Consider the following 25130-nt stretch of genomic DNA (forward strand, 5'->3'; position numbering starts at 1 on the left):
GACCGAGGCCCAGGTCATGGAGGTGGCTGGCTCGAGTCACGTGGACCCAGGACTAATTCCCAAGCCCCTGACCACCAGCTGAAGGCCTTCTGTGCCAGCTCTCCTGGCCCCACCTGGTCCAGCTCACAGAAGTTAGCCTGCGATGGGAGCAGCTTTGCGGACACAGAAAGCAAAAGCAACGGTCCCCCCAGAGGGCCCAGCAGGACCCCTCTCTGGACAGCACTCCCTGCGTTGGCCCTACCATGCCCTTCTCTCCCCCAAATGACCTTGTCTGGGATGTGCTCCCTGTCGCTGAGTAGGAAGAAGATCACGGGTCATGGTGTCAGGCAGACCTGGGTTGGACACTCAGTTTGTCAGGGACAGTCACCGTTTACACCTGCTGTCCTTATAGAATAAGACCTCGAGGCTCCTCTTCCCTCTCAAAGTGCCCCGGTCAGCACCACACTGTGTGTCACTTACTGAGGCAGAGGCCTGGCATGTCGGGCAGCTGGTGGGTGGCCTGGTTCAGGACCCATCTAGTTCCATGATTAGACAGAGGAACGGAGAATGAGGTCTCCCCTTGAGGAGGCTCTGGGGGCTGACTGCATCTACAGAGGGATTCTGCAGCCCCAGGAGGAAGCCCTGGCCATGCCTCTAGATACGGAGTCTCAGCTCCCTGGCCGGGCCTGGCATCTGGAGACAGAGGCCTCTGGGACAGAGCCCCCATCTTACACACCTCTGGTGGGTTCCACTCACATCATGGTCTCAGTGCATGGTGTCACCTGGAATTGCGCAGTGCACAGCCTGCCCAGCTGTACAGGGCAGCCAGCCTAAAGTGCCCACAGAAAAGCAGGATTTGGTGAGATCACGTCAGAGGGCTGGAATAAGCAGGCCACAGAGACGCTACCCACACAGAAGCAGCGTAAACCCCCAAGACGGAGGGGACCCAGTCTCAGTCTGAGGGGGAGTACCTTTCAGTGGGTTTAATCCAACTCACATCAGCAAACATTGATGGCGCAACTACTGTGGGCTGAGCTGGACAGTTACTGGGGGGAGTCAGGCACCACCACTGAGGAGCTCCTGGGCCGGGGGGGTGGGCAGGGGGCAGTGGGCAGGCCCCCCTGCCTGTCACACTGAGCAAAGCCAGCTCAAGGAGGTGCAGGATGGCACAGGGCCAGAGGGGGACCCTGGGAAGGTTATGGTAGGCCAGCTCGTTCTGGCTCCAGCACAGAGAGAGTATGGCCGGGGGAGGGGGCCAGGGGGGTGGCATCCAGGACAAGATGGCAGAGGAGAAGGACTTAAACTCACCGTCTCTCACAGAAACATCGACCTCACAACCAACCGCTGAACAGCCATCAGTGAAATAGGCTGGAAACTACCAAAAGAAGATAACCTACACCCAAGCACAAAAAGTACAGCCGGCCACCTGAGCGATGCGGGTGCTGATCAACAGGCCATGGTCTCAACCACAGAGCCAGGCCTCGGAGAGCTGGCTCAGCATTCGGGCTCCTCAGGGCCCTCCTGGACTCTGGCAGCAGCTTGGGGCCAGATCCTGAAAAGTCTTCAATTCCAGGCCGAGGCGTTTGAACTTGATCGTGGAGGAGGGCCCAGAGATGTTTCTGCGCAAAAGAGTGACTCAGTCCGATTCCTTCAGAGCCTGAGAGCTGTGGCCCCTGCTTATGCTCTCCCCCCCCCCCCCTCGATGGCTTGCTGGCACATTCTCCAGCGATTTCTCCTCGGCACACTATCGGGGGAGGGGGGGGCTTTAACCAAAGCTGCCTGTGTCGTGGATGGCATAAAGGCAGGACAGCTGCAGGAGAGAGAGCGCCTGGCCCAGGCTGAGCCCCCTCCATCTGTGGGAATCGCTCTGGTCCTGCACCGAGCGCTTTCCCAAGGGAGGTGGCTCAAAGCCACTTGGATATGCTAAGCAAGGCCACTGTCACAGAGATACAGCGAGCCTGGCAGGACCTAAGAGTTCCTGTGAGCTTTTCCACTGCTGTTTGCTCCAGCAAGCAGCTTTTCCATGACCATCCTATGGCAATAAAATGCAGTTCCATGCATCGCATGGTGTACAGGGCTGCTGTAACTAACGAGCACAAACTGGGCGGCTTAAAGCATCAGAAAAGAACTCTCTCATGGTTCTGAGGCCAGGAGTCCAACAGCAAGGTGTTAGGAAGGCCCCGCTCCCTCCCAAGCCTCTAGAGCAAAATCCTTCCTTGCCTCCACCAGCGTCTGGTGGCTCCAGGAGTTCTTTGGCTTGTGGCTGCATCGCTCCAAAGTGGCCTCCGTTCTCCTTCTCATCTCTGTGTCTTCTCCTTTCTTGACTCTTCCAAGGACACTTTCTTGCATTTTAAGGCCACCTGGATAATCCATGGTGATCTCAATTTCCATAACTAGGAATTTCCCTTGTGGTGCAGCAGGTTTAGGAATCCCAGCGTTGCGGCAGCTATGGCCCAAGCCGCAACCACAGTGCGGGTTTGATCCCTGACCAGGGAACTTCCACGCGCTGCAGGTGTGGCCAAAAAAAATAATCCATAACTGAACTGCATCTGCAAACATCTGCAAAGACCTTTTTTCTAAACAAAGTCACATTCACAGGTTCCAGGGCCTTGGATGGGACGTCTTCTTCTTTTTTTTTTTTTTTTTCCTCATTTTGAGGGCTGCACCCACAGCAGCCCAGGCTAGAGATCAAATCAGAGCTGCAGCTGCCAGCCACAGCCACAGCCACAGCCACAGCAAAGCGGGATCCGAGCCACATCTGCGACCTATCCCACAGCTCAGGGCAACACCAGATGCAGAACCCACTGAGCAAAACCAGGGATTGAACCAGCAGCCTCATGGTTTAGTCAGATTCGTTTCTGCTGTGCCACAAGGGGAACTTCGGGACGTGTCTTCTTGAGGAAACCATTCCATCTAAGACACATGATCACTGGACTCAGACTGGGCCAGGATGAAACCCTGTCTTAATTACTTTCTAGCTAAGCTGGTCTTGGGCAAGTTTAGAAACCTCCCAGAACCTCATTCCTTTATCTTTATTATAAGGAAAAATTGAAGTTCCCTGGTGGCTCAGGGAGTTAAGGATCCAGTGTTTTCACTGCTGACCTCTGGTCACTGCTGTGGCTCGAGTTCAATCCCTGGCCCAGAGAACTTCCTCATGCAGTGGGTGTGACCAAAAACGTTAATTAATTTCATTAAAAAGGGAAATACTTATATTTTTTCACAATAATAGGGTTGTTCTGAGACTCGCATGAGATACCAGTTGCTTGGCAAGAAGTACACAAAAAATGACATGGATGGCGAGGACAGTGCTGATAAGGATGAAAATGAGGTTGAAGAATTGACTCAGAGAAGTGAGAGGAGTTGTCACGGTCACACAGCTACTGAGGCGGCAGAGCCAGAACTGGAACTCAGATCTCTCTTAAACCAAAGGCCACCGTCCTACCACACCCCTTGTCCTCTTATCATCTGTACTGAAGTTTTGACCTTAATTTGCTGGCTGGTTCCTCAAGGATCTCTCCTGCTCATCTGACCTATGCCAGAGACTATGGGCCCCTTAGCAGGAGGCTGGCTGAACAGCCAACAGTTTGCCCTAGGGAAGTACGATTAGGATCAGAGTTCTTCCCCTTGGCCTCCTCTCTAAGAAGTTGTGTAAGAAATACACAACTGAGGTTTCTGACCATTCACCGTGCGACAGCGACAGGGCGGGCTCTGTCCACACGCTGTCTCATCGGGCCTTGCCTCTTCCCTGCAGAATAGGAAGAGCAGCCCATTCAGGGTCTCACTCCTTCATGGGAAGAAAACGAGTCTCTCTCTGCATCTGGGGAAGCAGCCTCTGCAAAAAGGCTAGGACAGCACTGGCCCAGAAGGAAGGGATTGGTGCCAACAAAATCAAGGCAGGATTAATTTCTCCCTCCAGGAACTCTTTGAAATCTAATCTCCCCTCTCCCCCAAAAGACATGACTTTGATCTTTCGAGCCACTGCCACTCAGATTTCTCAGGCTGGCTGCCTCGAGAGGCACCTGCCGGCTTTTGCAGGAGGCCTTCTCGCTAGTGCAGTTGCTACTTACAGTGACACCAGGCTTGGTTCTGGACTCCGGGGAGAAAGACATGGGCCCAGCCACTGTCCTGAGTGGGACAGAACCAGAAAGTTTCCAGCGCTGGTGGAGCCTGATATGTCAGGTCCTGGTTGCCCTAGGCCATCGCCTTCGGGGCAGAGGCAGGGCCAGGCCATGGCAAGGTCCTCACCAGGTCCTCAGGGAGCTCATCAGGGAGCAAATGTGTCATCTAAAAAAAGACACTGGAAACTGGTGGAAGGGGCAGGGAGCAGAAAGGACAGGAGGGTCTCCCTCCTAGTGAAACTCAGAAAAGTTCTGGCAGCAGGAAAAAAGGAAGAAAACAAAGGCAAGGGAGTGCCCATCATAGCAGGAATGAGGGACTGGGGAAGGGCAGAAGAGGCTCTTGGCAAAGTGGTGGCTCACAGGTACAAAGCCCTCCAGGCACAGGGAGAGTCCAGAGCTGTGTTCTGCCATCCAAGGGCGTCTCAGAGACCCAGGGCTCAGGATGAGGACGAGCAAGTCTGTTCCCAGCTGCCAACTGGCAAACTTTCACCTGATACCCTGTCTGTAGCTGGGCCCCTGAATACAGAAATGGGCACCAGCCGCAGCCTCTGGACTGACAGATGGTGGCAGTCGTGTGGGCTAAAGGCTAATATGTGTCTATGGCTCTGGAAATGGAAGGGCTTTCTTTGGGGGCTTGGCAGCCCCTCTACAGAGGGCTCCTAGGGCCTTGAAATACACAAAGGGGAGGCTGGGGAAGAAAGGCAGTGTTGACTCTGTGCCCACCCCAACCCAAAACCACTCGTGTCCTTCCATTCTTTTCCTCTTCACTTTCTATCCTGGCCAAGTCCAAACAAGTCAACTCATTGACCCACCCAGCTCAACAGCCAACCCAACTCAATGGCCCCAGAATGAGGACAGCTCCTGCTCCCTGGGAACTGCTCACATCTGATATCATTCTGGGAGGTTCTTTTGCTAAGACAACTATAGCAGTCAACAAACAGGGTTCAGGCAGGGGCCCCCTCTCTGTGGCATCTGCTTAGACAGCCCCTGATGCTAGGCCCCGCCAGGGACACGGTCAGAGGCTTTCTCCCAAGGGGGATTGGTATGTCATCCTTCACCACTGGATAATCATAATCTAGTTTATGATCTGAGACGCATTGAAAGTCCTTGGAGAAAGGGGACCATTGCAGAAGTTCTCCCAGGAGGATTTCAAATCCTCATTAAATGTCATCCTTAGAGGTTCATTTCCTCCTTAAGTCATTTCATGACCCCCAGGCACACAGGGTTACATCTGAACTTGACATAGCCTACCAAACCCCACATGATCTGGCCTTTACCCCTCCAGCTAGCCCCTGCCCCTCCACTGGCTGAATGAATGGCTGGGTCCCACGTGGACCAAGTGCTGAATGAATGGCTGGGTCCCACGTGGACCAAGCTTGTTGACTCCAAAGCACCTTAACAGAGAACATTCTCCCCCATGTCTTTCTGGAAAGCTTCCCTTCCTCTTGAAGCAGAGCTCGAAGGTTGGTGCTTCAGTGATGTGGTGGAGGACACTCAGTGAATGGAGGGGTAGAGTGGAGCCATGAAACTCTGAAACTACTGAAGACATGGGGGGAATAGCGGACCTAAAGGTGTTTAATGTTCCAAATCCAAAGTACTCCAAACATGACACGTAATCTAAGTACTCTTGAAAGTGTGTTAGACTGTTGATGGATGGCATACAGAACATAGACATTTGAGCCTTTTCAAATAAAAACAAACAAACAAAAAAAAACAAAAACGTTGAGACACTGGAATAAACTACCACATAAACCATTGCTTAGGTTGTCCACTGATCCACCTCGACACGGATCCCGAGATGAGACCCTTTCATCTCTCCAGGGTGCTGGGGTCCATTCTGGAAGCCTCTGGCCACAGTGCTCCAGGAAGATGGGTGACCTCCAGAGTTCCCTGCATGCTGTTTGGCCTTATTGGGAGAGACGAGGGCCTGGAAGCTGGGGAGATGGGGTCGTTCATGGCAGAGGCCCCTCCAGCTTCATGCCCCTGAAAGAGCCCCGTTGCTGATTCTCCCTGCATCCCCGCCAGGCCCACAGTGGGAGCTGCTGGTTGGCTTCCTTCTCTGGTTCTGCCTGAGCCAGAAAGAGCGGATCGAGGCTGCAGCTGAAGGGGAGGGAAAAACCGTTTTCATGAAAAATGGTATTGATTCTGTTTTTAAAAAGGACTAAACTCACTTCTGAAATGAGCTGCCGTGGGAATGATTTGAAATGTGACGTTTGTCTTTCCATCGCTTCTTTGCCTTCTGGAATTTCAAAGGTGAGTCGGGCGATGGCAGTGGGTAGAGATTTAACAAAGTAAGTTGGCAGCATATTCCTGCTTCCTTTTCCTCTCATTCATTCACTCGTTCTCAAGAAGCACGTGGTGCGAAGACACGTTCATGGACTCTGAAGCCAGAAGACCTGGATCAGGGTCCCAGGTCAACACAACCAGGAAGCTGTGGTCCTCCTGGGGGCCCCTGCAGGGGGGCCCACCCCTTCCTGCTGATTCTGACCCAGCTGAGCACAGGCAGCGAGCAGGAGGGCGGGACGGCCTGGCCGAGGAGGCTGGCCTGTGGCGTTGGCTCCCGCCAGGATGTGTCTCCGAGAAGCCAATGCAACTGCCCAGAACATTCCAACCAGCTGGGGTGGGGGGAGCGGGCAGAGAGAGGCCTCCTCCTCCCAGCTGTGTTTGTGGGGGCTGTCTGATATTTCCTTAAATAGGCATCATATTGACAATTTTGAAAGCTTCCCTTGCGGAAGTATTTCCACTGAAAATAGAAAATCCTCAATATGTTTTTCAGCTAAGAATAAGGCCCAGATCCCTTCATGAGGCCCTGTCCAAGGAAGACGAGGGGAAAGCAGAGACCCAGAAATCTTGAGGTTATTTTGTCTGCTTTTAGAACCACAGAATCCCCAGTTTAGAAGGACCCCCACAGCCATTTCTGACAATCCTCTACCTCCAGGCACGGACATCCTTCGCGATGGCGAAGGGCCTGTTTCCTACCCAATGCACTCTTGCTGAGCCTGAGATTGTGCCTGCTTCCAGTTCAGATCCTCCCACTTCACCACCGACGCCTCCTCATTCCTCTCCAGGGACACGCTGGCACGTCCCTGCCTTGCCCCCACCCCTCAACCCGCAAACCCACAGTGCCGGGCAGACGGCGGGCGCTTAATCACTGCTTGCTGGCCTGAATCAGCCCATGCACTGACCAAGCTGCCCGGCTGCAAAGCCTCTCCTTATACTTACCAGCTGGGCCTCACCTCTGAGTCACCTGGAGCTGGGTGGCACTCTCGGCTGCTTCAAAGCCTTGCCCTACCGTCAGGTTTCCAGAACCTTTGCCACCAGCAGGGCACAGAACAAATTCCAGGGAGTCCAGAAACCTGGTCAGTTTCAAGAGGGGGAAGCCCTCCCTCTGAGCCCTCCCCCCTGCCTGGAGGGCTTGCTTCTCTTCTCTTGCCTGGACTCCAGGTGGCTGAGACCCAGGGACACCTTCCCCCACTACCTCTGCCACTCAATCCAGATCCAGGTCTGCTTCCGCGAGGCAGCCAGGTGTGCCCACATCTAGGACACCTGCCCAGCCCTGTTCTTTCCAATAAGAGCTGTTGGCAGGAGGGGGCGGATCCAGCCTAGCAGGATTCCAGCTCCAGTGCTCCCAGTGCTGCTGTTGGCCCTCATGACAGGGCAATGGGAGTCACATGGCCTGGAGGTGGGTGGGGACCCGAGAGCATCACAGCCTCTAGAACCGTGAGCGGAAAAGAAGCAGGTACCTTGCACTGAGTCAGGGCTGTAGCCTCCCATCTACCTTCCTGGCCTAAGAGCGCTGCTGCCGGAAACAAGGCCCATTAGGAGCCTGGTGGAGAGGCAGGTAAGGGACGATGGACTTTGGAGAAGGGTGGCTGAATTCCTGGAGTGAGAAGTGCGCCAGGGCCCAAACACATTTAGGAAGTAAGGAAGGCGAATAGAACTTGCTGATAGATTTGAGTTGGGGGATGAGGGACTGTAGTGGGTTAAATAGCATCCTCCCAGCATTCATGTCTACCAGGAACCTCAGAATGTGGCCTCAATTTGGGGCGGGGCCTGTGTTGATGCAATTAAGGTGCGGTCATACTCGACTAGGATAGGTCCTAGGTCTCTTCATGATCTTCCAGCGTCTCTTCAGACTTCAAGGCAGAGGGAAGCAGGGAGGAAGACGAGTCAGGTCTGCCCCATCTGCTCTTGTTGTTTTTAATCAGGAGAGCCGAGGGCCCCTCAGAAGCCACCAGCACACTCCCCTTACAAAGGTTCATGGGCCAGAACCGACTCATGCCGCCACCCCTGGCTACACTACCCAGCGGCTAAGAAAATGAGCTGCTGCTTTGGAAACCTCGAGAGCTGAATATGGCCAGGGAAAAAGGATGGGGACAGTTGCAGGTGGTCCGTCCAAGAGTCTGCCCCAAGGACAGTCGTGACCCTCTATCTATATATGTTTAGAATCCACCCACCCACTCGAGTTATCCCAAAACAACCCTACGAGCTGGGAAGACCAGACTTCACTTATCCCCATTTTACAGATGAGGAAACTGAGACTCAGAGTTCAAAAAGAATTTGTCCTAGAGTTCCCACTGTTGCCTAACAGGATCAGCGGTGCCTTGGGAGTGCTGGGACATAGGTTCAATCCCCGGCCTGGCACAGTGGGTTAAGGATCCAGCATTGCCCCCGCTGCAGCTTAGATGGCAACTATAGCCTGGATCTGATCCCAGGCCCAGGAACTCCATCTGCCATGGCACAGCCAAAAAAGAATTTGTCCAGAGTCACAAAAAGTCCATGACTGAGCCAGCCCTCAAGCTCAGTTTTCTGGCTCCCATCTCTGCCCACAGTCTAGATAAAATACGTGAACCAGATAAGCTTCAGACAGGTCACTGTTTCTGGTGTACGGCCTTGCTGGGAGGCCAGCATGCTGGGGGGTGAGCTCCTAACTGCCTTTTAAAGATGGAAAAACAGACTCTGCCACAGCCCTGCTCCCTTCAATGGAGGGTATAGACCAGGCATTTCCTGCCGCATGATAGGCTAATTGCTTAATTGAATTAGTGCAAATTCCTGATGTCTCTGTGAGCTCAGTTGTCTACAAATAGGCTGACTTGGCAGGTCTGAAAGGCCAAAGCGGGGAAGGCAGCAGCAAAGAATTCATGTACCCTCTGCCTGGGCTGCTACAGGCCTTCGCTCAGGTATTTGTACGTGCTCTTGGCTGGCAGGGTGGGCACAGAAGGTGTGGTTGGCACCAGTGCCCAGCTGATCCAGGCCACTCACACATGGTGCCTGGCCAAGCAGAGCAGGGAGCTCAGAGGCAGGCGGGGTGGTAAGAGGGGCAGGGTCCTGTTCGGCCTGCCTGAGCCTGTCTGGGCCCCTTTCACTTCTGTCCAGGCTCCAGCCAGCAAAGCCTCTCTGTCCAAAGCGTAAGGACAAGAAAGGATGTGGGACAAAGGGACTGAAAATCTAGTCTCTAAATTTCTGCAGGGAACATGGTGCCCTGCCCCGGCTCTACCAGGAACAAGAAGTGGCTTATCTGTTCGTGGCATCGGGCAAAGATGGGCTGACTTGCACCCTATCGGAGCAGCCTGACATTGACTTTGGGCAAGAGTTCAGGTGAAGAGAAAAATATCCCTAGAGGTGAATCCGATTGAGACGGTATCGTGTGTCAACTAATTCCTATGCTCAGAACACACAGTGGGACCACATTTGTAGTTAGATGTGGTCCATGTTATTCTGAATATTAGAATAACGTGTTTACCATGTATTTACCACATGGAGAGTTGCTTGTTCCAGCAATAAGCCCAATATGAGTTAATAACAGTGACATTGGCATTTATCCTGCTTTGTTAGGAGGCAGCATGGGGTGGGGGCTTTGGAATGAGATGTAGCTGGGTTCGATTCTTGATTCTGCAATTTGCTCGCTGTGCACTGACCAAGTTTCTTAACATCTCTGAACCTGTTCCCCCGTTTGTAAAAAGAGGGAATAATACCTACACACAAAGCAGTTGTAAGCATTCAAATAGTAAGTATAAAGGGCTTAGCACAGGGCCTGGCAGACAATAAGCTTATGAATAGCAACTGCTCTCATTTTATTGAATTGAAAATCATTTAAAAGATTAATCATTCGAAAACTTATCTATTTAAAGTTATATGATTTCTTTTAGAAATACAGCAGTTCCCTCTTCTCCACCGTTTCACTGCACTTTGCATAGGTTGTTAACTGCAGTCAACCATGGTCCAAAAATCTTAAATGGAATATTCCAAAAATAAACAATTCATAAGTTTTAAATTGTCTGCCATTCTGAGTGATGGCTTCTCTTGCTGTCCCAGGTCCTTTGAACTGGGTCATGAATCATCCCTTTGTTTTGCTTATCCTGCCTTAGTCACCGGGCAGCCCCGTTGGTTATCAGATCAACTGTCAAGGCTTCGCAGTGCTGGTGTTCGAGCAACCCTTATTTTACTTAATAATGGCCCCAAAGCACAAGAGCAGTGATGCTGGCAATTTGGTCAAAGAGACGCCATAAGTAAGTACCATCTTTAAGTGAAAAGGCGAAGCTCTCAATAAGGAAAGAAAAAAAGTATCCTGAGCTTGCTAAGGTCTATGGGAACACTGAACCTTCTATCCATGACATTGTGCGGAAAGAAAAAGAAATGTGTGCCCGTTTTACTGTCGGACGTCAAACTGCAAAAGTTACAGCCAGGAGGTGTGATAAGAGCTTAGTGAAGATGCAAAAGGCATTAAATGTGTCCACTAAGATACTCTGAGAGGGAGAGACCCCATTTACATGACTCAAAATTGTTCTATTTTCTTGTCATTGTTCATCTCTCGCCATGCCTAATTTATAAACAAACTTTATCATAGGTACATGTGTACAGGAAACGTACCCTATAGTATACATAGAGTTCTGTACTAGCTATGGTTTCAGGCATCCACTAGGTCCTAGGACGTATCCCTGCAGATCAAAGGAGGGCCTCCTGTAGCATGAATTGGAAACGGAGACGAAAGAGAGGAAAGCGGTCACTTGGCCCCCATGAAATCCTTGATTAAGGCTGGGAATTCAAAATAACTTGATTTTAGAAAGAGCTTGTCCTGAGTTGTCCAGAGAGGCAGGGTGGGGAGCCCGGCTTCTAGCTGGATTGAGGGCAGCCTGACCCTGGCCGGCTCCGTGCTGTGGGTGGCAGGTCTGCTGGACGCTGCAGTGGGTGGCTGAGGGCTCAGGGGCAGGCTCCTCTGCACAGGAAAGAGTCCACTCTCCGGACTGGACTCAGAACAGCTGTGGCTGGGCATCTCCTAGCCTTTCTAGCCATGTGACTATGATGTCACCCTGTCATTTTGGCCATTCTGATAAGCTTGAGTGATACCTAATTGTGGGTTTTGTCTTAGTCTGTTTTGTTTTTTGCCAAGCCTGCAGCATGCTAAATTCCTAGGCCAGGGTTCAAACCTGCACCATAGCTGTAACCAGAGTCACGGCAGTGAGGCTGCCAGGTCCTTAACCTGCTGAACCACCAGGGAACTCCCCTCATTGTGTCTTAATTTGCATATCCCAGATGGCTAATGATGATGAACATCTTTTTTTGTGCTTATTTCCCACCTCTTTATCCCCTACTCTGAAACGTCTCTTCTAATCTTCTACCCATTGTCTTTTTTTTCTTTTTCTTTTTCTTTTTTTTTCCTGTCTTTTTAGGGCCACATCCACACGGTATGGAGGTTCCCAGGCTAGGGGTCAATTGGAGCTGCAGTGGCCGGCCTCCACCACAGCCACAGCAATGCCAGATCCAAGCAGCATCTGCAGCCTACACCACAGCTCATGGCAACCCCGGATCCTTAACCCACTGAGCAAGGCCAGGGATTGAACCTGCATCCTCTGGATGCTAGTCAGATTCACTTCCACTGAGCTACGACGGGAACTCCATCTTCTACCCATTTTCTAACTGGATTTTTGTGAGGTTTTTTACTGCTGAATTTTAAAAGTTCTTAGTCTAAATGTTAGTCTTTTGTCTCCATTGTACAGACGAGCAAACTGAGTTTCAGAGAGGTCAACTTGCCTGAGATTATACAGCTCATAATTGGTAGAGCTATGATTGGAGCCCTGGCAATCTGGTCCTGCAGCCTGATACTAAACCAGTGCAACCTACTTGCCTTTTAGAAAATGAAATCAACACAGAAAAATGTTTAAATCACCTAAACAGTTAACATTTTCACATATATTGTCATATCCTGTCATATGTCACATACTCCTTAATACCGTATACTCTTATAGACCGCATACCCTTGCATCCTGTACACTGTTATACACCGCATACTGTTAGAGGCCTTATTCTGTTACATACTGTATAGTGTTATATGCTGTATACGGTTAAGCAGTGTATACTGTTAGGTACTGTATACTGCTATATACTGTGTATTATTAATACTCTATACTGTTAAGTGCTGTCTACTATTATATGCACCATATACGTTGCACACTGTATACTGTTATGTATGCCCTAATGTTAGGTACTGTTATACGCTGCATACTGTGGTATACTGTATAACATTTATGTACTGGGGACTGCTACAAACTGTGCACTGTCATAGGCTATATAACATTATATACTGCATGCCGTATCTACTGCATCTTCCGTAGGGAGGAAGAATTCGACCCAGGAAAGGCAGATGCCAAAAGCTATCTATATATAGTAAAAGCATAGACCCTAAATGAAGGCCAAGACCAGGAAGCAGACAGCTGGGATTATCCTGATTGACATCAGCAAATTGCTCTGCGGTGGGTTTCCTATAATTACCACATATCTTCTCCTGCAAACACTCAATTGGGAAGGAATTCTTATCCCCATGTTACAGCTGAGGCAGCCGTAGCTCAGGGAATTCACCTGAAGGGACAGCGCTAGGCAGCCAGACCATGCCTTGTTCAGAGGAGAGGGGTGTGGGCCTGGCTTCCCGGCCCTCCTCCAGGAACCAGCCAAGGTCGCATCACTGGGCAGAGGCAGATCCGGTTTAAGGACAAGTGTCCCAGGTCCAGAGACCCAGCACGCACGCGGCCCCTCCCCCGCCTGCAGCACTGCTCCTTGGGACTTCATTTCCGTGACCTTGGCACCAAGGACAGCCAAGGGCATAAGAAACTCTGAGGGCAACTAGAAGGTGGACCCTGCAGAGACTAACTCAAGAGAGCCCTTCTGAGCCTTGGCAGGGTCTGGCAAGGAGTGGCCCAGATGCACGAAGGGCAGAAAGAGTAGCGAGGCAGGGTGCTCAGAGAGCCCCCCAAGCACCGCCACTGGGCAGACGATCGATGGGCATGGCAGCATAAATGTTTCCCAAAAAGCCCAGTAAGAGCAACTGTACCCAAGTCCTGGTCAGGCCCGGCTGCCCAGTGAGCAGCCCCTGTTGGCAAGAGTTCCTGGCTGATTTTGAACATTTGGGTGCCATGAAGTTTAGGAAAAGGGAAGCAGGGAGGCACCTGCCAGGCAGAGCTTGGGGCTGAGGACCAGGAGATTGGACCAGCATCTTTCAGGGCCATAAGCTCTCATGTCCAGCTTACTGGCCCTTTGTGGGGTGGTGAGAGGTGGGGATTAACATAGGTTTTGTTTTCATGGACTGGGGGGGATGGAGGACAAAGGATGTCACTCTGGCAAATGCAAGGGTTGCAGAAGTCGAGTTGCAGAAAGAGAACCCTTCTGGCACATTCTGTGTGGCGGACGGAAGCCCCAGGCCACAATGTCCACCGCCCTGCTTAGCCGTGCGGTTCCAGGGCCCTCATCGTGCATTCGGTCCCAGCCCTCCCACCACGACACTCATGCTCCAGCCTTGACCAAGCGGTCGCTCTGGGCCCTGCCCTGTGCTGGCTGCTGGACGATTGTCCTAGTTTCCTCTGAAACTCCCAACCTACTCCCTCTCTAAAGCCAAGAAGCCAGGCCAAGTGGCCAGCTCTGCCCAGACCCCAAGCCCACCAGTAGCTCCACGCTAGGGGCCCAGGGTCCAGAGAAAGGCTACTTGTCACAGGACTCACAGCCCCGTGAGCTCTGTAGGGAAAGACAAATGGCCCATTTGGGTTAGAGACTTTCAGGGATGGTCAATGTCTAAGGGGGTCTCATCCCTTCTCTGGGGGTGGTTAAGGTATTTCCTGGGATAGCAGACGGGTTTCTCCCTAGACACACACCAACAGGACACTAAGTCAAGTGTAAACAGAGGAACAATTCAAGGACTTGTGGATTGTTCTTTCCAAAGGGATTTCAGCTTTGGGGGCTTTTCCAACATTGTAGAGACTTTTTTAAAAAAACATTTAATTAGTCATCTCCTCACCCCACCTCCAGCCCTGGTGAGAAGATTAAGCCTCCAAAGGCCAGGACAGTGCATTCCACAGGCAGCCTGGTCCCTTCGCCACCCAAGTGAAGTTTAATTTGTTTGCGTTCACAAAGAATTAATGTCCAATTATCCACTAATCTCTGCTGGTGATTTTATTCCTGAGTGCCAAATCCTCTCCATTCTGGGGCAGTACTGTGGGTACTACTTCATTTATTAGAACTTTGGTTTACCTTGAACTTCTAGCAACCCTCATGGCTAACTCAGGGAGACCTTTCCCAATAGCAAGGTGACTCATCCGGTGTCTAGGTCTCCTGGGGGATGATTGGGGAGGAATGACCCTGAATTTAGCAAATGAGAGTGGCACCTCCTGCCAAAAGGCCAGGAGGAATAAGGTCTGGGGGGGGGGGCTGCTTCAGGGGGAGCCTGGGCAGATCCAGACTCTGGAGAGAAGCCCTAAGGGCCTTTTGCCCAGGCCCCTCACTGTTCAGGGGAGAAGCTGAAGTCTGAGGGGGCAGAGGTGAGGCCCTTGCCAAAGCTTAAGGGCAAGGACTCCTAGATTTCGAGAATTTAAAGGTAAGCTCTTAAATGATGGGATGCTAATGAAAGAAATCGACTCTTTTCCCAGGAAGATGCATATGTGTTTATATAGCCTGAAATCTGCACAAAAAACAGTGGATTCAGACTCCTTGAAGTCCATCTTTGCAGTCTAGGCTATGAAGTCATGATCTTTACAAAACAAAACAAAACAAAAACTTCTGAGTGATAAAAAACACTATAAACAAAGTAAAAAGACCAAAGAAAAACCAGGAAAAATATTCGTAACTTATGTAAAAGACAAAGGTTAATATCCTTATAAACAAAGAGCTTCTAAAACTAAAGGCTCTCCCAAAGCAATAGAAATTAGAGCAAAAATAAACCCATGGGACCTCATCAAACTGAAAAGCTTTTGCACAGCAAAGGAAACCCAAAAGAAAACAAAAAGACAACTTACAGAATGGGAGAAAATAGTTTCAAATGATGCAACTGACAAGGGCTTAATCTCTAGAATATACAAGCAACTTATACAACTCAACAGCAAAAAAACCAATCAACCAATGGAAAAATGGGCAAAAGACCTGAATAGACATTTCTCCAAGGAAGATATACAGATGGCCAACAAACACATGAAAAAATGCTCAACATCGCTGATTATAAGAGAAATGCAAATCAAAACTACCATGAGATACCACCTCACACCAGTCAGAATGGCCATCATTCATAAATCCACAAATAACAAGTGCTGGAGGGGCTGTGGAGAAAAGGGAACCCTCCTGCACTGCTGGTGGGAATGTAAACTGGTACAGCCACTATGGAGAACAGTCTGGAGATACCTTAGAAATCTATACATAGAACTTCCATATGACCCTGCAATCCCACTCTTGGGCATCTATCCGGACAAAGCTCTACTTAAAAGAGACACATGCACCCGCATGTTCATTGCAGCCCTATTCACAATAGCCAGGACATGGAAACAACCCAAATGTCCATCGACAGATGATTGGATTCGGAAGATTTGGTATATATACACAATGGAATACTACTCAGCCATAAAAAAGGATGACATAATGCCATTTGCAGCAACGTGGATGGAACTAGAGAATCTCATACTGAGTGAAATGAGCCAGAAAGACAAAGACAAATACCATATGATATCACTTATAACTGGAATCTAATATCCAGCACAAATGAACATCTCCTCAGAAAAGAAAATCATGGACTTGGAGAAGAGACTTGTGGTTGCCTGATGGGAGGGGGAGGGAGTGGGAGGGATCGGGAGCTTGGGCTTATCAGACACAACCTAGAATAGATTTACAAGGAGATCCTGCTGAATAGCATTGAGAACTATGTCTAGATACTCATGTCGCAACAGAAGAAAGGGGGGGGGGGACTGTAACTGCAATGTATACATCTAAGGATGACCTGACCCCCTTGCTGTACAGTGGGAAAATAAAATAAAATAAAATTAAATTAAATTAAAAAAAAACTAAAGGCGACAAGAACAAACAATCCCATTTTAAAATGAGCAAATGAGGAGTTCACACTGTGGTGCAACGGGATTGGTGGCATCTCTGCAGCACCAGGATGCAAGTTCGATCCCCAGCCCAGCGCAGTGGGTTAAAGGATCAGGTGTTGCCACAGCTAGGTTGAAACTGTGGCTTGGACCTGACCCCTGGCCCAGCAACTCCATATGCCGCAGAGCAGCCAAAAAAAATAATTTAAAAAATGAGCAAATGGTGTGTGTGTGTGTGTGTGTGTGCGTGTGGCCGCTCCCAAGCCATGCAGAAGTCCCCAGGCAAGGGATCAAACCCATGCCATAGCAACGACCCAAGCCACTGCAGTTTATATACATACATATTTTCGTAACTACTCAACCTTACTCGTAATGAGAGGCAAATTATTAACAACCCTAAGGTAACAATTTTTACCCATTAAAATTAGCAAAAAACTAAAAGTTTCTTACAAAATTTGACATCACACACTTTTGGAGCGGCTGTGGCATTTTTGGCCAAGAAAGGAGGGACACATTTACCTAGAGTGTGACCTCTCAATACCATTTCCCACCAAAAGGAACCAGGGCCACTTGGAGAAATGGCTGATTCCAGATCCAAAGCGGGAAATGCACAGACCCTAAAGCTTCTCGCCAGACCAAAGCCAAAACGACTGAGATTGGCTCAGAAAAATTCAAGAGTTAACTTGAATAAGCTCGCACCAGCTTAAGAATGGGACGATCGGGGCATAGTTAGGAAAATAACCACAACAGGTGAAGCACACCAAATGCTGCCATGGCTAGTGGCCTGATTAAGGATCGCTGGGGGAGCCTTGGGACACCAGGAGCAGTGGCTGAGGGCCAGGATCCCCATCACTGCCCAGAAATGAGTCACTCAGATGGAGGCTCCGTCATCCTTAATCTTCACGGCATCCAGCAGGAAGAATCCTCACCTTTCCTAAAGGACATTTCCACTAGCCCCTTTCTAAGAGAACCCTTGCCAGGTCCTCCATGAGCTTTGAGGGTCCACTGAGCTCCTAGAAGGGGAGAAGACGGCTTAAGCATATTGTTGTATCAGGGCTAAGGACAGAGGGGAACAGAACATCCTAAGTCCTACACGCCCTGCCCAAGCCCTGGATCTTCCTGTGGTCTCCATCCCCACCACCCCCTTCCTTGTCCACCTGGACCACTGGACAGCCTCTGGGGTGTCTGCTCCATCCAGCTTCCCTCCACCCTGCAGGCAGACCTGCCTCCTGAACCTGCCCTTACCCAGCTCAAAGCCTTTCAATGTTTGCTCCGCGCTCACCCCATTGCAGCAGCACCTGCTTTAGGAAAGATGTAATCTTAAATTACAAATGCATCCAAACAATGAACGTGTCCTCCTTTCAGTCCCCAAAACAACAGGCACAGTGCCACCTCTGCCACCCCATCGTCCTTCTCCTTCTAAGACACGCCTACTCCTCTCCCCACCCCCAGCACCTGCTCAAACCTCATTGCGGTGGGGGGCGGGGGGAAGGCTGAGTGTCCTGTGCTGCCAGTCGGAGGCAGCAATGTGGCCAGGGACCAGGAGGTTGTCCGCCAGGCGTAGGGAGGGAGAGGCCAGGCTCAGACCCATTCTGGGCTCTGCAGCTGCTGTCATTCGCAGCTGTGCCTGCCGCCTGGCTAAGGAATGTCCCCAGAACCCTCCCTTCTCCCACTACCGCACAAATGGAGCGCTCCTATGAGCGCTCCCCACCTCTCCCAAAACCTGCCCTGCCCTTTTGTACCCCATCTATCCCCCAAACCTTGCTCCAAGGAGTAGGGGGTCTGAAAGCTCCTACAGCTCCAGAAGGCCAAGACAAACAGTCCCGCTGCAGAAAACAGCACTCTGTGTGCAGAAATTGACAGACGCCGTTATCACATTTCAGAGCAGTTTGATGCTTGCCGAAGTGTGAGCTCCTGTCACTGGAGGAGGGACGCGTTTGTGCCAAGCGTTTGATGAGTTTCCAAGGAAGCCACCAAATGCACAAAGCTGCCTGGTAGCAGCCTACTTCTGAATCAGGCATCGCGTGAGGCTTCCTTGCACTTCTGGGAGACCCTAAAGCAGTGCTTGGAGCCCCGGCCCTGCTCTGTGTCCCGGTGGGAGACCAGCACCAGAGCACATGGGGAAGCAGCCGGCTTGGTCTGTCCCTTTTGCCAGGACATGAGTGCAGCTGGACTGACACTTCTGCTACATTTCCTTGGAATCGCTTTTAGCTCTTCACGCTAATGAAGTAGAAAGAGAATGGGAAGTGAGGGAGAGAGAAGGGTTCTGTGCAGTCTGTCCCCCGAACACCACCACCCCCCCGCCGCCACCCGCCCCCCCACACCCAAATCTAGCACAGACTCACTCATCCTGGAGCTGCAGCCGCTCCCCGTGCCGGTAGCACGTGGCATGTTGCCACGGGCATCAGCTGGACAGTAAAGGGCCACCACAGTGAGTCACCAGGCAACAACTAGCCCCTCAACCACAGATAACTAGCGATCAGGAATTACCCGTTGTTCTTGCTCCGGCAGATCCCAAATGGCTCCTTGGGACTCTCAGGACTCTTCCCTAGAAACCGAAACTGCATATTGAGGGCATTAGAGTCTCAGAGCCTGTCTGTTAATATAGCTCAGTGTTAAAGGGCACCAACTCCAGAGTCAAATTCTACCTGTTACATTTATGTGCTGTGTGACCTCAGGCAAACGACTTAACGTCTCTGTGCTAAGTGTCCTCATCTGTAAAATGAAGCGACTAATAATACTTACTTCTTACAGTTGTCTCAGAACAATTAATATGTTATTGTACTTAAAGTACCGACCTCAAGCGTGTTTACTAGCTTTGTGGGGTAGTCAGTGTAACAGAAAGCAAGAGCACAGGCCCTGAGATTACTGGAGTTTGGATCCTGGCTCTGCCCCTTCCCAGCTGTGTGACTTCGGGCCAGATATTAAATGCCTTGTGTGTCAGGTTTCTCATCTGTAAAAGGGAGATAATACCAGCTAACACAGTAAGGGATTCGATGGATTGTGTTTGCAAAATGCTTAGAACAATGCCCAACGCTATCTTCCCTATTAGTTAATATTGGTTATTATTATCATCACTATCATTTCTCAGCTCTGATTATGGTCATGGCTACATATTGAAGCAACCACGGGTCCGCAGTTCCCCAGCATCCAGAACTTAGGACTCAGAAGTTGATGATCGCCTTCGGCCTTGGGCTCAGGGACAAGGCAACACCCTGCTTGGCTGGAGGAGCTGAAGCTGCCATTAGAGCAGCAGAGTCCCCCTGGAGGGGGTGTCGTTGCCTAGACCATTCTGGTCTACACTAGCAAGGGCACAAACTCTGGAGCTTAACAGATGTAGCATATGGAGGTTCCCAGGTGAGGGTCCCACTAGGAGCTACAGCTGCCGGCCTGCACCACAGCCACAGCAACGCCAGATCCGAGCCACGTCTTTGATCTACACCACATCTCATGGCCAATGCCAGATCCTTAACCCACTGAGCGAAGCCAGGGATCGAACTTGCAACCTCATGGTATCTAGTCATATTCGTTTCCACTGCACCACAGCGGGAACTCTGGTACTTAACTTTCTAATCCTCAGCTTCCTCCTCTCTAAACGGTGGGAAGAGCTCCTTCCCTGTGGACACAGCTAAACTCCTGACTCAGCACCTTGTTCAGAAATAGCAGGTCCTTCTCTCCCTGTCCCTTCCTGCTCTTTTAACTCTGCGATTTGGGGCCGCAGAGGCTGTTGAGAGTTTTGGATTCAGGGAGCAAATGCTCATTTCAGTTCACTTTCTCCCGCAGAACCAAAAGCTGCCAGTCAGATTCAAGTTGACAGACCCAGGAGCCACTTAACTTCCTTGATGAGGATCCCAAAATCCCAAGGAAAGTCATCTTTGCTGTGATGCGGAGCATCTATTTATGATCTTGCGTTTTATCTTAACCCACGGAATATGTAAATATATACCGGTGGTATTTTTTGTCAAAGTCAAACAATACACGAATATTTTGAATAAAATAGGAAAGTCCTGTTTTACAATTACCCCTTCCCCTTTCTTCCTCCGGAAACCACATTATTTCTAGATCATTTTCTCTGCATCTGCAAATATCTATATCATTTTTCTACTATGGGTCCTACTGTATATATTATTCTAAGACATCCTGCTTTTGCTTAATAATCCGTCTTCAGTCCTGTGGAGCCGCCTCCTTCTTTCATGGCTGCAGATTATCCATTTGTGTGGCTGGACAATTCATGAACCATCCCCCCTGTGGTTAGGCATCCAGGTATTTACACTTTTTGCTCTTCTGAACATTTGTGTGTGTCTTCGTGCAAAAGCGTAAGCATTTCTGAGCTTTTCCTAGAAAGTGGAATTCCTATGCCAAAGGATTGAAAGAGCCACAACTTACACTTGGCCCACTCTCCTTACCTGGTTTTTATTTTTACTGATAGCATTTATTATAAATTGTAGTAGAGACTTACTTGTTTATTATCCCACTAAATTTTGCTTTTCCCTTTAGCATATAAACATCAAGGGAGCAGGTATCTTGGGCTGCCTGTTTCACGCCTGTGTCCTCAACACTCAACTACTATAGTGTCTGGCACGCAGAGGGACTCGGTAAATACCCCTTGAAAGAATGGATGCAAAGATATGTACATTTTTAATGTTGACAGGTGTTGCCAATGTATTTCCCAAAAGTCTGACAAATTTATATTCCAGTAAGAGAGCAAGAGTTGTTTCCCCACACCCTTGGTAATACCGGAGAATACCAACTTGTCAATTAATTTTTCTCATCTAGTGGGGCGGGGGAGGAAACGCTCCCTCCCCCTCGCTTTCCAAACTCCTCGCAACTCCTGCCCTGCTTCTGACCGTGAGCCCCTGTGAGCCGCCAGATTGATTTGGGAAGGGCTGTTTGTTCACAGCGAGCATGCGCAGAGACACTGGCCTGGAAGCCTGCAGGATTGCTGGGGAAGGTGGGAGGCGGGGTGCAGGGCCGAGCGGGAGCGGCCGCCCCCTTTGCGCAGGCAGGAAGGGGTCTGGACAATGTCACAGCTGCTGCAGCAGCAGCTGTGGGTGGATGACGACAGCTGCTACACAAGTGGAGGCAGACGAGAAGCTGTCCCGGGGAGGGAAACCCTCAGGGAGCCGAAGGACCAGAGCCGAGCATCCATCAAAGGGGACTATGTGTGGGCGGGAGGGGAGGCTGCCAGCCCGGCCAGGCCCCGCCCTCCGGAGGGCACAGAGGTACCAGAGGGCCTGTCCCTGACAAGCGTCGAGTCATTGACCTTCATCTTCCCAAGATCCTTCCCTGAGACTCAGCATTTTTCTTTCCTCCCAGAGAGATCAGGTGTGACCACGAGTCTCAAAGCTTCTTTCTCCTTCTGGGACATCTTCTCTGGCCCCTTCTGCGTGGCACACTGGCTACCCAAGGAGGGAGCACTGCTCCAGGGCTCTGGGCCTCAAAGCAGAGACACCGCAGAGCCACAAGGGACCCTGCGCCTCTTCAGTGTCTGTCTGCTGGGGCTTCCAGGCCCAGGAAGGAAGAAGCTGGGCCTCTCGCCCTGCACCTCTACCTGCGAATCTGCATGGCAGGGGACTGCCTGTGACCTGTGCCACTGATCTGGTTTCTTCACCCTGTCTATACCATGAGAAGGATGGTATAGACCTAGTTCGAATGAGATTTAAAAGATAAAATGACCTCAGGCAAAGCATAGATCTGGCTTGAATTCTGGTTTGAGTAAACCAACCCTAAAAGACATTTGTTGCAACTCTTGCAGAAATGTTCATGGGACAGGGTGTTAGACCGTAATAAGGAATTGTGGTTAATTTTGATAAATCTGCCAATAATATTACGTAATAAAGCATTTCTGTAGAGATGCAGACTGAAATATTTAGGGGTAAAGTGTATGTCAGTTAGTTTCCTTTAAAATACTTGAGCAAAAATGTATCTGAAGGAAAATGTTAATGATTGCTAACCGTTATTAGGTGATGGGTATAAACAGTCCTCTTGATTTTTGTGTGTGTTTAACCATTTTCATAATGAAATATTTAAATAGAAGAAGGAGGAGGAGAAGGAGAGGAAGACAAAGAACAAGAAGAACCAGAACAAGAAGAAGAAAGGAAGAAGGTGGGGAGAAGGGGGAATGTGGGTGACGCTGGAGCTTAACATGTACCGCCTTGGGCTCAGCATCGGTCACCCACCACCATCACCACCGAGCCAGGGGGGCTCAGATAGTAGTGCTGACCCAAGAAAAGCCTCAGAGTGAAGCTGCCTATTTCTTTTCTCTTGTTTTTGCTTTTCAGGGCTGCACCCGCAGCATATGGGAGTTCCCAGGCTAGGGATCGAATTGCAGCTGCAGCTGCCAGGCCACACTACAGCCATGGCAACACCAGATCACCGACCCACTGAGCGAGGGCTGGGATTGAACCCACATCTTCAAGGATACTAGTAGGGTTCGTTTCCACTGCGCCACAACAGGAACTCCTGAGGCTGCCTGTTTCTCTACCAGTCGTGAATAAGCACTTGGAATTTGGAAGGGCCCCTCCACAGTGGACCTGGTTTCCAGAGCTACAGAGCTGGGATAAGGCTTCACAGACTTCCAGTAGGGCCAGCCTTCTCCTGGGGACAGGGCGGGACACCCCAAGGTCAGCTCTGAAGCTTCTCATCCTAAGGATCAGAGGTCCTGGTATGGCCAGGCTGTTCCTGGTGTAGCCCTGCCTGGCGATGGCTCATCTGGCTGAGAGCTGGCGCCCAGCAGGAGTGGAATCATAGTCCATGGCCTTAGCTGCCTTATTTCCAGGAGCCCCAGCCAGCACGTGATCACCCACTGGCTTAAGAAGTCGTGCATGGATGTTGGGCAGAAAAGCTGAGGGCCTGGCTCAGCAGACCCCCCCAGGAAGCTTGGAGCCCACTCCATCTGCAACACGGCCAAGCATGAGCTAGCCTGTCTGTGTTTGCAAAAATCAGGACAACACAGTTCTCTTCAGAAGTCAGAACTGGCCCATGTGAGCACAAGTCATCTGCAGATTGGTCGGCAGGAGCTGGCTTGCCAAGCTGGGAATCACAGGAAGGGGACACCCCTCGTCAGGCTGAGAGCCCTCCTGTTTGGGGGTTGGAGGTGTGGTTTCTTTTCTTTTACTTTTTTTCTTCTTTTTTTTTTTTGGCTTTTTTAGGTCCGCACCCTTGGCATCTGGAAGTTCCCAGGCTAGGGGTCAAATTAGAGCTGCAGCTGTCATCCTACACCACAGCCGCAGCAATTTGGGATCCGAGCCGCATCTGCGACCTACACTGCAGCTCAGGGAAACGCCGGATCCTTCAATCCTCAGTTCAATCCCACTGAGCAAGGCCTAGGATTGAACCCACATCCTCATGGATACTAGACGGGATTTGTTTCTGTTGAGCCACAACAGGAACTTGGGGGTGGGTGGGTCTGATAGACTTAATTTTTTCGGGAAGCATTCCGTTCACAGCAAAATCAAGAGGCGAGTGCAGAATTCTTATGGGCTCCCTACCCCCACACAGGCACAGCCTCCCCGACTATCAGCATCCCCCACCGGAATGGGACATTTGTTACAATGGATAACGCATCATTGTCACCCTCAGTCCATAGCTTGCATTAAGGGTCACTCTCGTGTTGTCCATTCTGCGGTTTTTGACAGATAATTCATGACATGCGTCCACCTTATACTATCATGCACAGTATTTTCACAGCCCCAAACATCCTCTGAGCTCCCCCGTTCATCGCCCCCCCCCTCCAATCCCAGAATCCTTTTAGTTTTGCCTTTTCCAAAATGTCATAGAATTGGAGTCGTACAGCGTGTAGCCTTTTCAATTTGGCTTCTTTTGCTCGGTATATGTCTTTGGTTTATCTTCGTGTCTTTGCGTGGTTTGATAGTTCTTGTCTTTTTAGCAACGACTAACAGCCCATTGTCCGGATGCACTGCAGTTCATGCAGCCTTGTGCCTACTGAGGGACATTTGATGCACACTCCTTGTTCCCCATCTCCTCTCCAACACTCCTATAAGCTGGCATCAGCCCTGATGCCCATCAGGTAGGCACTGTGAGTTCCATGGGGGTCTCTGTACCAAGAGCCTGAAGACAGTGAGATTCCAGAGGTGAGGACACCATATTCTATCCACTCATACGCATTCACGGCATGCCTGCTCCCTGCTGTGACTCTCCTGGTGTCGGGCTAAGGGCCACAGACACAAATACATTGCCACGTATTGGGGTGGGGGGTGGGGCGCAGACATTCCCAGCTCAGCATGGAGGCTCTCAAAGCGCAGGGTTCTATTCTGAGGGGCTTGGCAGAGCGGGAGTCCCCCTGGAGCCATGACCAGCATGGGCTAGCAGGTGCCCGGTGATCCAACAGAAGGGACAGAGCAGTCGTTCTCTGTGTGGTCCCCAGATCACCACCAGCAGCGTCCCCACCACCATCAGCAGACGTATGAAAAATGCACACTCCCAGGCCTGGCCCCAGGCCTACCGAATCAACCAACTGTGTTTTAACAAGCTCTCCGAGAGATTCAAATGCAGGCTGAAGTTTGAGAACCACTGGCAAAGAGAGAAAGGCGTGTCCAAGAGATGAATTCCGCCTCCTTGGAGTGGAAAACCAAGAGGGTTTGAGGAAGCAGATTTCACTTGAAGAAGAAAATCAACTTTTTTTTTTTGGCCACGGCATGCAGCAGCTTGATGTGGGATCTCAGTTCCGAGGCCAAGG

At 50.5% G+C, this 25130-nt stretch overlaps 2 long non-coding RNA genes across 4 annotated transcripts in view; both read right to left on the reverse strand.

The window, feature by feature from the left end:
* The window catches only part of LOC146404936 (uncharacterized), a 639839-nt gene that overhangs the window by 245330 nt on the left and 369379 nt on the right, over nucleotides 1-25130 (reverse strand). The gene's annotated exons all lie outside the window — the stretch shown is intronic.
* LOC146404937 (uncharacterized) lies at nucleotides 11711-18982 on the reverse strand. Of its 3 annotated transcripts, none has more exons than XR_014839785.1 (5): nucleotides 18923-18982; nucleotides 18193-18652; nucleotides 17678-17733; nucleotides 16407-17445; nucleotides 11711-15255 (listed from the first exon to the last, which is right to left on the reverse strand). It is a non-coding gene; the product is annotated as an uncharacterized LOC146404937 (long non-coding RNA). The 3 variants fall into 3 exon arrangements; XR_014839784.1 differs by having other exon boundaries at nucleotides 15006-15264; nucleotides 16417-17445; XR_014839783.1 differs by having other exon boundaries at nucleotides 15006-15264; nucleotides 16417-17445; nucleotides 18778-18969.

This window comes from Sus scrofa, chromosome 3 (assembly GCF_054392235.1).
Source record: "Sus scrofa isolate SSC_HxYL_T2T_F1_AM1 chromosome 3, Sscrofa_HxYL_maternal_Yorkshire_Landrace_v2.0, whole genome shotgun sequence".
Taxonomy (NCBI): Eukaryota; Metazoa; Chordata; class Mammalia; order Artiodactyla; family Suidae; genus Sus; species Sus scrofa.